The sequence below is a fragment of the Sceloporus occidentalis genome, unplaced genomic scaffold (assembly GCF_023333645.1).
Source record: "Sceloporus occidentalis isolate IW3139 unplaced genomic scaffold, rSceOcc1.0.p SCAF_10, whole genome shotgun sequence".
NCBI lineage: Eukaryota > Metazoa > Chordata > Lepidosauria > Squamata > Phrynosomatidae > Sceloporus > Sceloporus occidentalis.
This window is the reverse complement of record NW_028316990.1, coordinates 557,666-568,128: the sequence shown is the minus strand read 5'-3', so window position 1 is coordinate 568,128 and position 10,463 is coordinate 557,666. Positions and strand designations below refer to the sequence as shown.

Here is a 10,463-nt window from a genome sequence, read left to right as displayed (position 1 = left end):
TTCAAGTCATTTCCAGCTTATGGCAACCTTTAAGGCAAAACTTTCACGGGGTTTTCTTGACAAGTTTTTTCGTAGCCATCCTCTGAGCGGGTATTTGAACCCTGGTCGCTCACCAGAGTAATAGTCCAGTGCTCAAACCCATTGCTGTCCTCTGAGGCTGTGAGAGTGTGCCTTGCCTATGGTCAACCAGTGGGTTTCCTTGGACAGGCTGGGATTCGAACCCTGGTCTCCAGAGTTGTAGTTGTAAAATGGCCATGGCAAACCCCCTTTGAAGTAACTTGGCAAGAAATAGGGTCACCGTAAGTCAGAAATGACATGGAAGCACACAACAAATAAAGCGCATAGACAGAGATCTTGTAGCTCCTTTGATACTGACTGAAAGAAAAAAGTTGGCAGCACGAGCTTTAATTATAGACTTCAATCTGCTTCATGAAATGAATTTTGGAAGGAGACAAAAGTGTACAGAAGCTCATGCTGCCAAGCGCATTCTTTAAGTCTCAAAGATGCCACAAGGTCTCTTGGCATACTGAGTTGACAGACTAACATGGCTATGTCTTCCAATTCTGCCAATAAAGGTGTCACTATTTTGTGGATTTTGGGTGAAGAGTGGTTGTTTACAGGAGCTCCACAGGAATAAAGAGAGAGAGAGGAGCGTGTAGTATGTACAGTGGTCAGCTGTGAAAAAGAACTCATCATCTCCCTCAGACAAAGTCTGGGAAGCTGAGGAGAAATAAGGATCATCATTATTAGGCCAGACCAGGCCGAGTGCGCATGCGCCAGAGAACAACACGGAGGGGATTCAGGGAAATACGCGAGCGAGGACCAAAGACCAGGCCGAGTGCGCATGCGTCAGAGAGAAGACACTGAGGGAGGGGGGAAATACGCGACCGCGGACCAGGCGTAGTACGCATGCGTCAGAGAGAAGACGGAGGGAGGGACAGACAGAGGGGAAATACGCGAGCGAGGACCAGAAGACCAGGACGAGTGCGCATGCGCCGCCAGAGAACACACACGAAAGGAGGGGAGGAGCATGAGAGCGTCTCCCTTCGGCGACGAGCTGCGCGTGCGCGGAAGAGCGAGGTGCGCGCGCAGCCTTGGAGGGGGGAAGGAGAGCGAGAGCGAGAGAGCGAGAGCGCGCGGAGGCGCGCGTTGCCTGGTTTCCCCGCCTGCGCTTTTCGGCGGCTGTTGGCAAAGCCAGGGGCGACCGCCTCGCTCGGCCTCTCAGCGCCCGCCCTTCCGCCTCCCTTCCGCCTCCCTTCCTTTCCTCTTTCCCTCGTAAGAGCCGCGCAGCAGCCATCCCGGGGGTCGGGGAGCCAGGCCGCGGCTCGCCGCTCAGCCCAGCAGCGCCCACAGGTGAGGAGCCGGGAAGGAAGGGGAGGCCTCGGGACCAGGCCCGGCTGCCCCCGCGGCCTAGCAGCGCCTCCGAGGCCCAGGGCGGGGACCCAGCCAGGGAGGGAAGGAGGAGGAGGAGGAGGAGGCGGCCAGGCCCCGCTCCGCCTCCCGGCTTCCCTTTGTGCGCCGACGAGACTCAGGAGGAGGCCTTTGCGGGGAGCCTCTGGCTTCAAGGCCGCAGGATGGAAGCCCTCGCTCGCCTCGCCCTCCTTGCCTTTGCCGCCCCCTCCTCCTCCTCCTTCGGCCGCCATCAAGACCAAGCAGAGCCAGCTCCAGAGCGGAGTAGAGGCTGTGGCTCCGGCGCTGCAGAAGCCAGGCTTCCGAGAGAGGGGCCCGGGCTCTTTGGGGCTTCTCTGACAAAGAGGCCATCGCCCCCCCCCCTCCTCAGATTGGGGCCTTTCTGCCTTGTAGAAACCGGGCTTTCGGAGCTGTAGCTCCATCCTGAGGAAGGAAGGAAGGGAGGAAGGAAGGAAGGAAGGAAAGAAGAGAGAGGGGGAGGGAGGAAGGGAGGAAAGAAGAGAGGAAGGGAGGAAAGAGGAAGCAAAGAAGGGAGGGAGGAAGGAAGGAAAGAAGAGAGAGGGGGAGGGAGGGAGGGAGAAAGGAAGCGAAGAAGGGAGGGAGGAAGGAAGGAAGGAAAGGAGGGAGGAAGGAAAGAAGGGAGGAAGGAAGGAAAGAAGAGAGAGGGGGAGGGAGGGAGGGAGAAAGGAAGCGAAGAAGGGAGGGAGGAAAGGAGGGAGGAAGGAAAGAAGGGAGGAAGGAAGGAAAGAAGAGAGAGGGGGAGGGAGGGAGGAAAGAAGGGAGGGAGGGAGGAAACAGGAAGCAAAGAAGGGAGGGAGGGAGGAAGGAAAGGAGGGATTCGTAGTCCTGCAAGGCTACAGATGCCACAATGGAGCCCATGACAATTTAAAGCGGGGCCCAACAGTGTGTTTATTTCTACAGACTGGACCCAAAGTAAGGCACCTTGACACCGCTTCAATGCCACAGCTCCATCCTGGGATGTGTAGTTTTTACAGGGCCTTCGCCGGACTACGAATCCCAGCATCCCAGCACTTGGGAATCCTGGGGATTGTAGTTTATTGTGGCACCAGAGCTCTCTTGACAGAAAAGGCAAAAGGTCTCCCAAAACTAGCATCCTTAGGACTGGAGCATGGCTTTGGCGCAGCTTCTGGCCCCTGAAGATGCGTATGTCCTTTAAAGAGCATACCTCCAAAGTGACCCCGAAGCAGCTTTACTTTGGCCTGTCTGTCTGGGGCCTCAGTTTCCCCCTAAAAGGCAGAGATGTTCCAGTCCTCCTTTCACCTGTCTGTCTTTCTCTTCCCTCCTCCCCACTCTGCAGTATACTTCCGCCTGATTGGTTCTTCTACCTGTGTGTGTTACAACACATTGCAAATCCATGGATAAGGAGGGCCGAGTGTATGTTTTAAGTAGTACATATTGTGCTATGTTACTTAACCAGTGCAGAGTTCAGGAATTGGATCATATATTAGAATCATAGGGTTGGAAGAGACCCCAAGAAGGGCCCTGATCCAGTCCAAGCCCATTCTTCTGCCATGCAGGAACTCTCAATCAAAGCGTCCCCATTGACAGATGGCCATCCAGCCTCCGTCTGAAGACCTCTAAGGAGGAGAGTGTGTTTTGTACTGTAGAAGTGGTTGCTGTTCACGTCTGGTGTCGTGTCATGAAGGATTGGCGTTGGCAATTTGTAGGTTTCGTTAATTAAAAGGTGAGGACCTTTTGCTGCAAACGATGCAGTTCAGAATGAGGAAGTCTGGAATGTAGCTTGCCATTTCTCTTTAATTTTAAATACACACACACACACACAAACACACACAGATGATGTCAATGGGGCTGATACAGGTCACATACCTGTTACAGGAAAATAACAGTTGTATTTTTCCAGATGTTTTGACCAGATACGACAAAAGTGTGCCATTGCATAATGGAATCTGTTTCATTCTATCTCTCTCTTTTAAAATAATGCCATGGCCTAGTTCTTTCCATTCTCTGTGAAAACTGTCTACTTCAAGTGAGTTACTTTGCAAGCATTGGCATTTCAAGTATGGAGTGTTTGCTTTTGTACTCTGACTCCAGTGACAGTTGGTTCATCAGTGAAGGAACTAGGGAAGGCATAAGGCCTTGGATCGCTGAGCATTAGCAGACCTTTTAACAGATATTCATTCTTTTCCCACTTTCCTGGGGCCCTGTGACCCAACCTGCGTGAAAGTTGAGGGTTGACTGTAATACTCATCACTCACATAGCATGTTTTGGGTTTTCAAAGTGTCTCATATGTTGTTGGTAATTGTTAAAATAGTAGTGTAGTATAGGCCAGTGTAGAGACAGCGTGGTGTAGTGGTTTCAGCATTGGACTACGACTCTGGAGAACAGGGTCCAATTCCTGATGGGCCATGAAACCCACTGGGCAATCTTGGGTAGGCCATATGCTCTCAGCCTCTGTAAGGCAATGGCGAACCAATGGCAAGAGAGGCACATGATAGGGTTGCCTGGGTGGCCATAAGTTGGAAATGACTTGAAGGCACACAACAACAGTCCAGTATTATCCTGCTTGTGTTGAAGATGAGAGATAGTGACTTGTGAGAGTACACCTTGTAAGTTTGTGGAAGAGGTGACATTTTAACCAGGCATTGGTATGATTGTTAACAAAGTCTGACAAAGAAACTCCTTTTTACAACGTCTTTTTATACCCTCAGCTCCTCCTTTCCCTCTTTGTCCTCTGTCTAACTAGGAGTATTTTAGCAGCAGCAGCAGCACTGGGCAGATTGGGAAGAAAACTGGAGAAACACAGACTTTCAGGATTAGGTTGGAGCAGCATGCCTACAGTAAATACAATCAAGGCCTGAGCTGAGAAAGAATGGAATCCTTGTCTATCCCATCTTAGTGTAGTTGCGTGTGCCTACCTACAATAGGCAAGATAAACGCCAGCTGCTTCCAGCATCCCTTGAGGCAAGAGCATGTGCCTGCTCTTCTTTTTAGTTCTCTAGGGACCTGCCCCTATGGTTTCCATAACATCCAAAATCCACAAAACAGCGGTACCTTTATTGGCCAACCAAAATGCACAAAATACATGGTGCAGGTTTTGGAAACTCCACTAGCGTCTTCATCAGGCAAAGGTGTTAACAAACAAACAGCAGAAAGGGGGAAATACAATGCTGGAGTCATGTGCCAATATCAAGCTATTATAGTTCTCAGTTCAGATGGTATGGAGGATATCCACGTAGGCAGAAGCCATTACTGCTCCTTGGCCAAGTGGGCTCTGGGAGACCAGGAGTAAACGTCAGGAAGTAAAATTTAAAGTCCATTAGCAATGTGTTGCTGCCATCTGAACTGAGAACAACTATAACATTATGTTGATAACATGTAGGTTTATGACTCCAACATGGTCATTTTTTATATTATTATTATTATTATTATTATTATTAAACTTTATTTCTATAGCGCTGTAATTATACACAGCGCTGTACAAAGTCGGTAAAATTAGGAGTAAATAAAAGCCTGCCCAAGGCGTACATTCTAAGATAATAACAATTAAAAGAGGAATAGATAAAATTACCATATAGAGAGGAAAAAACAGATTAAAAACATCAAATATCAAACAAATCACATCACATCAAATATTGTCAGACAGCCAGATAACAATCACAAATTCCCTGAGAACGCTTCCCTAAACAATATGGTTTTCAGCTCGGCTTTAAAGCTGGTTAGGGAAGTGATGAGCTGTGCATGCAGAGGAAGAAGGTTCCAGGAATGAGGGGCAGCTAGAGAGAAGGGACGGATCCGGGACGGGGCAGAGGAGATCCTGGGTTGAGAGAGGAGGTTTTGGCTACCAGAGCGGAGAGTGCGAGTAGGGATGTAGGGAGGGAGAAGATCAGTTAAATAAAGAGGGGCCAGCCCTCTTTTTTTCTTTCTCCTGTTATATTGCCAGCAAAAACACCTTTGCCTGATAAAGAAACCAGTTGAGCTTCAAAAGCTTGCATCATGTATTTTGTGCGTTTTGGTTGGCCAATAAAAGTATCACTGTTATGTGGACTTTGAATGTTATTGTACTTTGCTGTATGGCCAGCGCGGCTACCCCACCTATGCTTTCTGTTGTTTTCATGTTATTTCTGCCTCTGTTGACAAATTCTCTGCTACAGAAGTAATACCCAGGAACACATTTACTTCATCAAGAGAGGTATAACTGTACTTTTGAGTCCTAACCCATACTATGCTAGTTCTGTGTAGCTATGACTTGGATTTGTGAGGATAATGTTGATGGAAGAGGTAATAAAAGGCTATATGGGATGCTCCCTGTGGCATGGAAGAAAGTATACAGATGATCAGCTAGCTAGCCAGGAGAGTGTTTGTGTACATATGTGTATCTGAACATTTAAAGGGCTTCCTTTTCTGAGTGTACATTTTGATTGAATTTGCAGAAGGCTATTTGACATTCCAAGGCAAAGGAGTCTTTCCAGGAATCGACCTCAGATATTCCTCCCCATCCTTCCCCAGAGGTGTGCCATCCCTCCCAAAAAAAATTGTTTCTTTTGCTACCTTTTCTGTTAGCCTGCCTGACAAAAGAAAGCAGGAGCAGCAGCACAGCTCCAACCTGCCAGCCAAGCCCCGTGGAAAGCTCCTTTTTGCTGCCACTTTTCTGCCACTGTCACATGCTCCAGTCAGTTAGTCTGTCCCAGAATGGCACAACTCCAAACTACAGAAGTGATGCTCTGTGCCTAAGCCTTGCAAGAGTATGGGCAAGTGAAGAGATCACCACATGAAGGCTGTGCTGTGGTTTTAAGGGATCCTGAAAAGAGAGGTTTCATACCCAGCTTGTTGGGGGCAATTAGCTTACGGTTGTAAACCACTTGGAGACTGCTTAGTTCAGTATGAAGCGGTATATAAATGAAGATGATATTGCTGCTATGCAACCCTCATTCCCACCGTGGTCCTAAAGGCTGCTGCTGGTTCCCCTTGTCTTTCTTGGGTGCCACTGCTTTGACTGAAGGTTCCCCTGCTGCCCCCGCCCTTTTCCATCACCTGGATCTTTCCACTGCCCCCAGGTGATCAGTAATGCCCACTTTGGGTATCACTGGTCTAGATTATGAGTGATCTTTTTTGGTACTTGCCACAGGAACCAGTGTAGCCTTTGAAACATTTTCTCTAAAATTTGCTAAAAATGTCATAAATATGCATTTGACAGTTGAAGATGGGATTGTTGTTTTACCATATCAGTTTGCATTTCTGATTTCCTTCTGGCTTGCTGTGATGCCATATTTAGGGGTGCTAAACTGTGAGGGAGGTTATTTGAAGATTGATGTTGTATTCCTTCAAGTTGTTCTGACTTAACAGTGACCTTATTATGGTTTTTGGGATGCAAGGTACATCCAAGAGTGTACCTTGCCTTCATCTGCAGCTGAGAGAGTGTGAGTTGCCCAAGGGGGTCTCCGTGGGCAAGTGGGGATTCTAGCTCTGGTCTCCAGAGTCATGGCCCAACACTCAAACAACTATATCATGCAGATATACTGCTTAATTTGTACTATGGCCCATTTTTTGTTAAGTGTTTTCTAAACAACAAGCTTCTGAAATGCAGGCACCTTTCCTATTTTTGTGGGATCTTAAAATGAAAATAGAACATCACAGCTGAGATTTAGAAGGATATTTAGCTGTAAACCCAAAGGCTTTTACATTAGGTTGGGGGCTGCTTGTTTAAATAGTGAAGCTTTCTCTGCATGTTATTATCACAATCTGCTTTTTGAAATATTCTTTATAAAATAACTCTTGCCATGTGTCAAAGTAGACTGGTGTTTGGTGCAAGGGGGGGAATAAAGTCCAAAGACTTTGGGCATTCAACTAGTAGCATAAATGCTTTGGAACCTGCTTATCACTGAGGAATCCTCCTTCTTCATTAGATTGGAATATAGAGCCACATTTTATCTGTATTAACTATGATTATACTAAGTAGTTTTTTTTATCTGTTTGGAGCTTGTGTTTGTCTTTTTGAAGACTTACATCTTTTATGTAATACCCTGTTGAGAATCTCATTTTGATTCAGATTTTCTCACTAACCTTGATTCTTTTACAAGCAGGTTGAACCATATATCTTGCATTGCTGTCTTCCCCTAATTTTGATGTTCATTTCTGATGTATGTTCATCACACCTAAGGAAAGATTTCAGAGAGGGAGCATTTGCTCCCAAGAAGTGTACATTGTACAGCTCAGATAAAATAGATCAGAATGGTACTTTTTATATTGTCAGGTATAGTGTTAGAAGCTTACTGAAAGAAAAAACTAATAGGCAGCTAGTGAAGTGATTTTTAGGATAGGGCAGGCTTTTATATACTCCTTAATTTTACCGACTTTGTACAGCGCTGTGTATAATTACAGCGCTCTAGAAATAAAGTTTAATAATAATAACAATAATGAGCAAGCAAGTTGGGGTTTTCATGGTTTTGATATTTTTAAAAAATGGAGGCAGTGCATTGCTTAATTATTTTCATATTTCCAAGTGGAGTTGGAAGAAAATTCCATGTCTTGAAATTTGCTTTGAATTAAAAGCATGGTTAGTATCAAAGCTTTTGTTGAAAGTGTACATGCATAAAATAGTATTCTGAACATGAACCAACTTGGAATCAGAATTGCAGTTTTAAAGAGGTAAGGAATCGTTAAAAGATTATATTCATAGACTTGTAATATAGCCTTTCTTCCAGGATTACTTAAATAAATAAATAAATAAATAAAACGTTTGTTTATACCCCGCTTTTTTGTAAAAGCAATAAAAGTGGCTAACAATTAAAACATCCTCACATAATATTACATCAATATAACAACATTCCCCCCCCCCTTAAAAAAGGATTACACATATTACAGTTAAAATTAGAATTTTTCAAATGCCTAATTAATAATAAACAGAACATGGGCAGAGCGCTAGTATAATACCTGGCACGAGGGGGTAATCATTCTGTGGCCGAGCCATTATATTCAGGAAAGGCCTGACGGAAGAGATCTGTCTTGACAGCTTTTTAAAAGCTGTCTAAGCTGGTAATTTGACCGATCTCGTCTGGCAGGCCATTCCACAGTCTGGGAGCAGTAGCAGAAAAGGTCCTCTTGGAGGTTGCAGTTAGTCTGGCCTTTAAAGGCTGCAATAAATTCCTCCCAGAGGGCCTGAATATGTGGGGTGGGTTATATGGAAGTAGGCGATCCCTCAAATAGGTTGGACCCAAGCCATGTAGGGCTTTAAAGGTAATAACCAACACCTTGTACTGCGCCCGGAAACTAATAGGCAGCCAGTGAAGTGATTTTAGGATAGGTGTTATCTGGTCTCTCCTAGATTTTCCGGTGACCAATCTGGCTGCCATGTTTTGTACTAGTTAGAGGTTCCGAACTAGGCACAAGGGTAGCCCCATGTGGAGTGCATTGCAGAAATCGAGTTGTGAGGTTACCGGTGCATGTACTACAGTTTCAAGGTCCTTTACTTCCAGGAAGGGGTGCAGCTGGCGTATCGGCTGAAGCTGATAACAGGTACTCCTGATTACCTGATTTGTCATCTGAAGCGACGGATCTAGGAGCACCCATACTTGGAGAAGATATGACAACAACACGAAACTGTAGATCCCTTTGTATTTAATTGGACTTAGCCTGTTGCATCCCAGAGAACATGGACATCTAGCTATGTTTTGATTATTGCATCTGTTTCTGGATCCCAAAATAATCAATTTAAAAGAATGTATTATTTTCAGGAAACACTCAGACTTTATGGTCCTGATTTGAATTGTTCTTCATTAATCATATATCGCTTTAGAAGTCACCCTGAGCTCTTTGATTTGGGTGTTTGTGTTTGCTGTTAAGTCAGTGTGTTTATCAGCCTCACAATGATGCAAGGTAAAATACATACTTGTTGCATCATGGTAGTTTAGACCTATTAATCTGCTGTGTAACGCTTGCAACTTTGGGCATGTGTCCAGATATTGAGTACTGAAGTAATGTAGTTTGTGTTAGTTGCAATAAAAAAATTACTTTCTTTACAAAAATGGCATTCTGGTGAATAATTAAAAATTTTCAATTTGCTTAGTTATAAACAAATAATAATAATAAATAATAAAATTATTATTTTCCCTTTTGAGGATCTAGGCGGGTAACAACAGTCCAATATAACATTTAAAAACAGTAGTAATATAATCCCAATATTCAGTCTTTTTGTTGTGTAGAAGCCGTTTTGTAACACACTGATGCCATTATATAACAATATGGAGCCCGCATTGTTGTTGTTGTGTGCCTTCAAGTCATTTCTGACTTATAACAACTCTATCTCTGGATTTTCTTGGCAAGATTTGCTCAGAGGATGGTTGCTTTTGCCTTTCTCTAAGCTTGAGAGGGAGGTATTTGCACAGGGCCATCCCCTGGGTTTTCATAGCTGAGTGGGATTCGAACCTTGGTCTTCAGAGTTGTTGTCCAACACTCAAACCACTACTCCGCGGTGGCTCATGGAGCCCTTCCTACAACTTAAATCTGGAGTATTCTAGAACAGATGGATGTTGGGAACCCATGAAGGCACCACAAGCTTTGTATTAAAACAAGTGTACTGAAACAAGTGTTTTCCTTGTTAAAATCAAGGCACGTCAGTATTTTCAAGAACTGAACAAAGCTGTAGCTTTTAATGAAAAGACTGGTATACTTTTTCTTTTAAAATTAAGGGATTCTGTTAAATGTTGGCTTTGCCTTAACAGAAGTTGCTTCTGCCTGTGCAGCTTTGGCAGGCATGGGGGAGTGCTCAGTGGTATGAAGGACTGGTGAAAACTGGGTGCTTGTCTTGTGCAAGTAGATGTACTATCTGCTTGTATTATCATTAGGAGCATAGGAAGATGTCTTGTGCTGAGTCTTATCCTGGCTCTGTACTGTCAATGCTTGCTACCCTACCATCAGTTTTCCAGGGTTTCAGGCAGAATCCTTTCCTAACCTCATGAAAAGATGACTGGAATTGGACATGGAACTGACTCTGCTGCTGCATTCCAGCCATTGGACACAAGCTGATGTATATATATAATGTTTGTTTGCTTTTAGGGCAGACTTGTGATGTTAG

The 10,463-nt window shown here is 44.9% G+C and overlaps 1 protein-coding gene across 2 annotated transcripts in view; it reads left to right on the top strand.

Moving 5' to 3' along the window:
• The first annotated feature begins 1,100 nt into the window (after positions 1-1,100).
• SIAH1 (siah E3 ubiquitin protein ligase 1) overlaps positions 1,101-10,463 on the top strand; it is a 43,301-nt gene continuing 33,938 nt past the window's right edge. The window contains exon 1 of one of the 2 annotated variants that reach the window (XM_089539614.1): positions 1,101-1,353. The gene's annotated coding sequence lies outside the window, so the exon portion shown is untranslated. Of the gene's footprint in view, positions 1,354-3,355; positions 5,583-10,463 lie in introns of those variants that run through there. The other variant, XM_089539615.1, reaches the window with a different exon arrangement.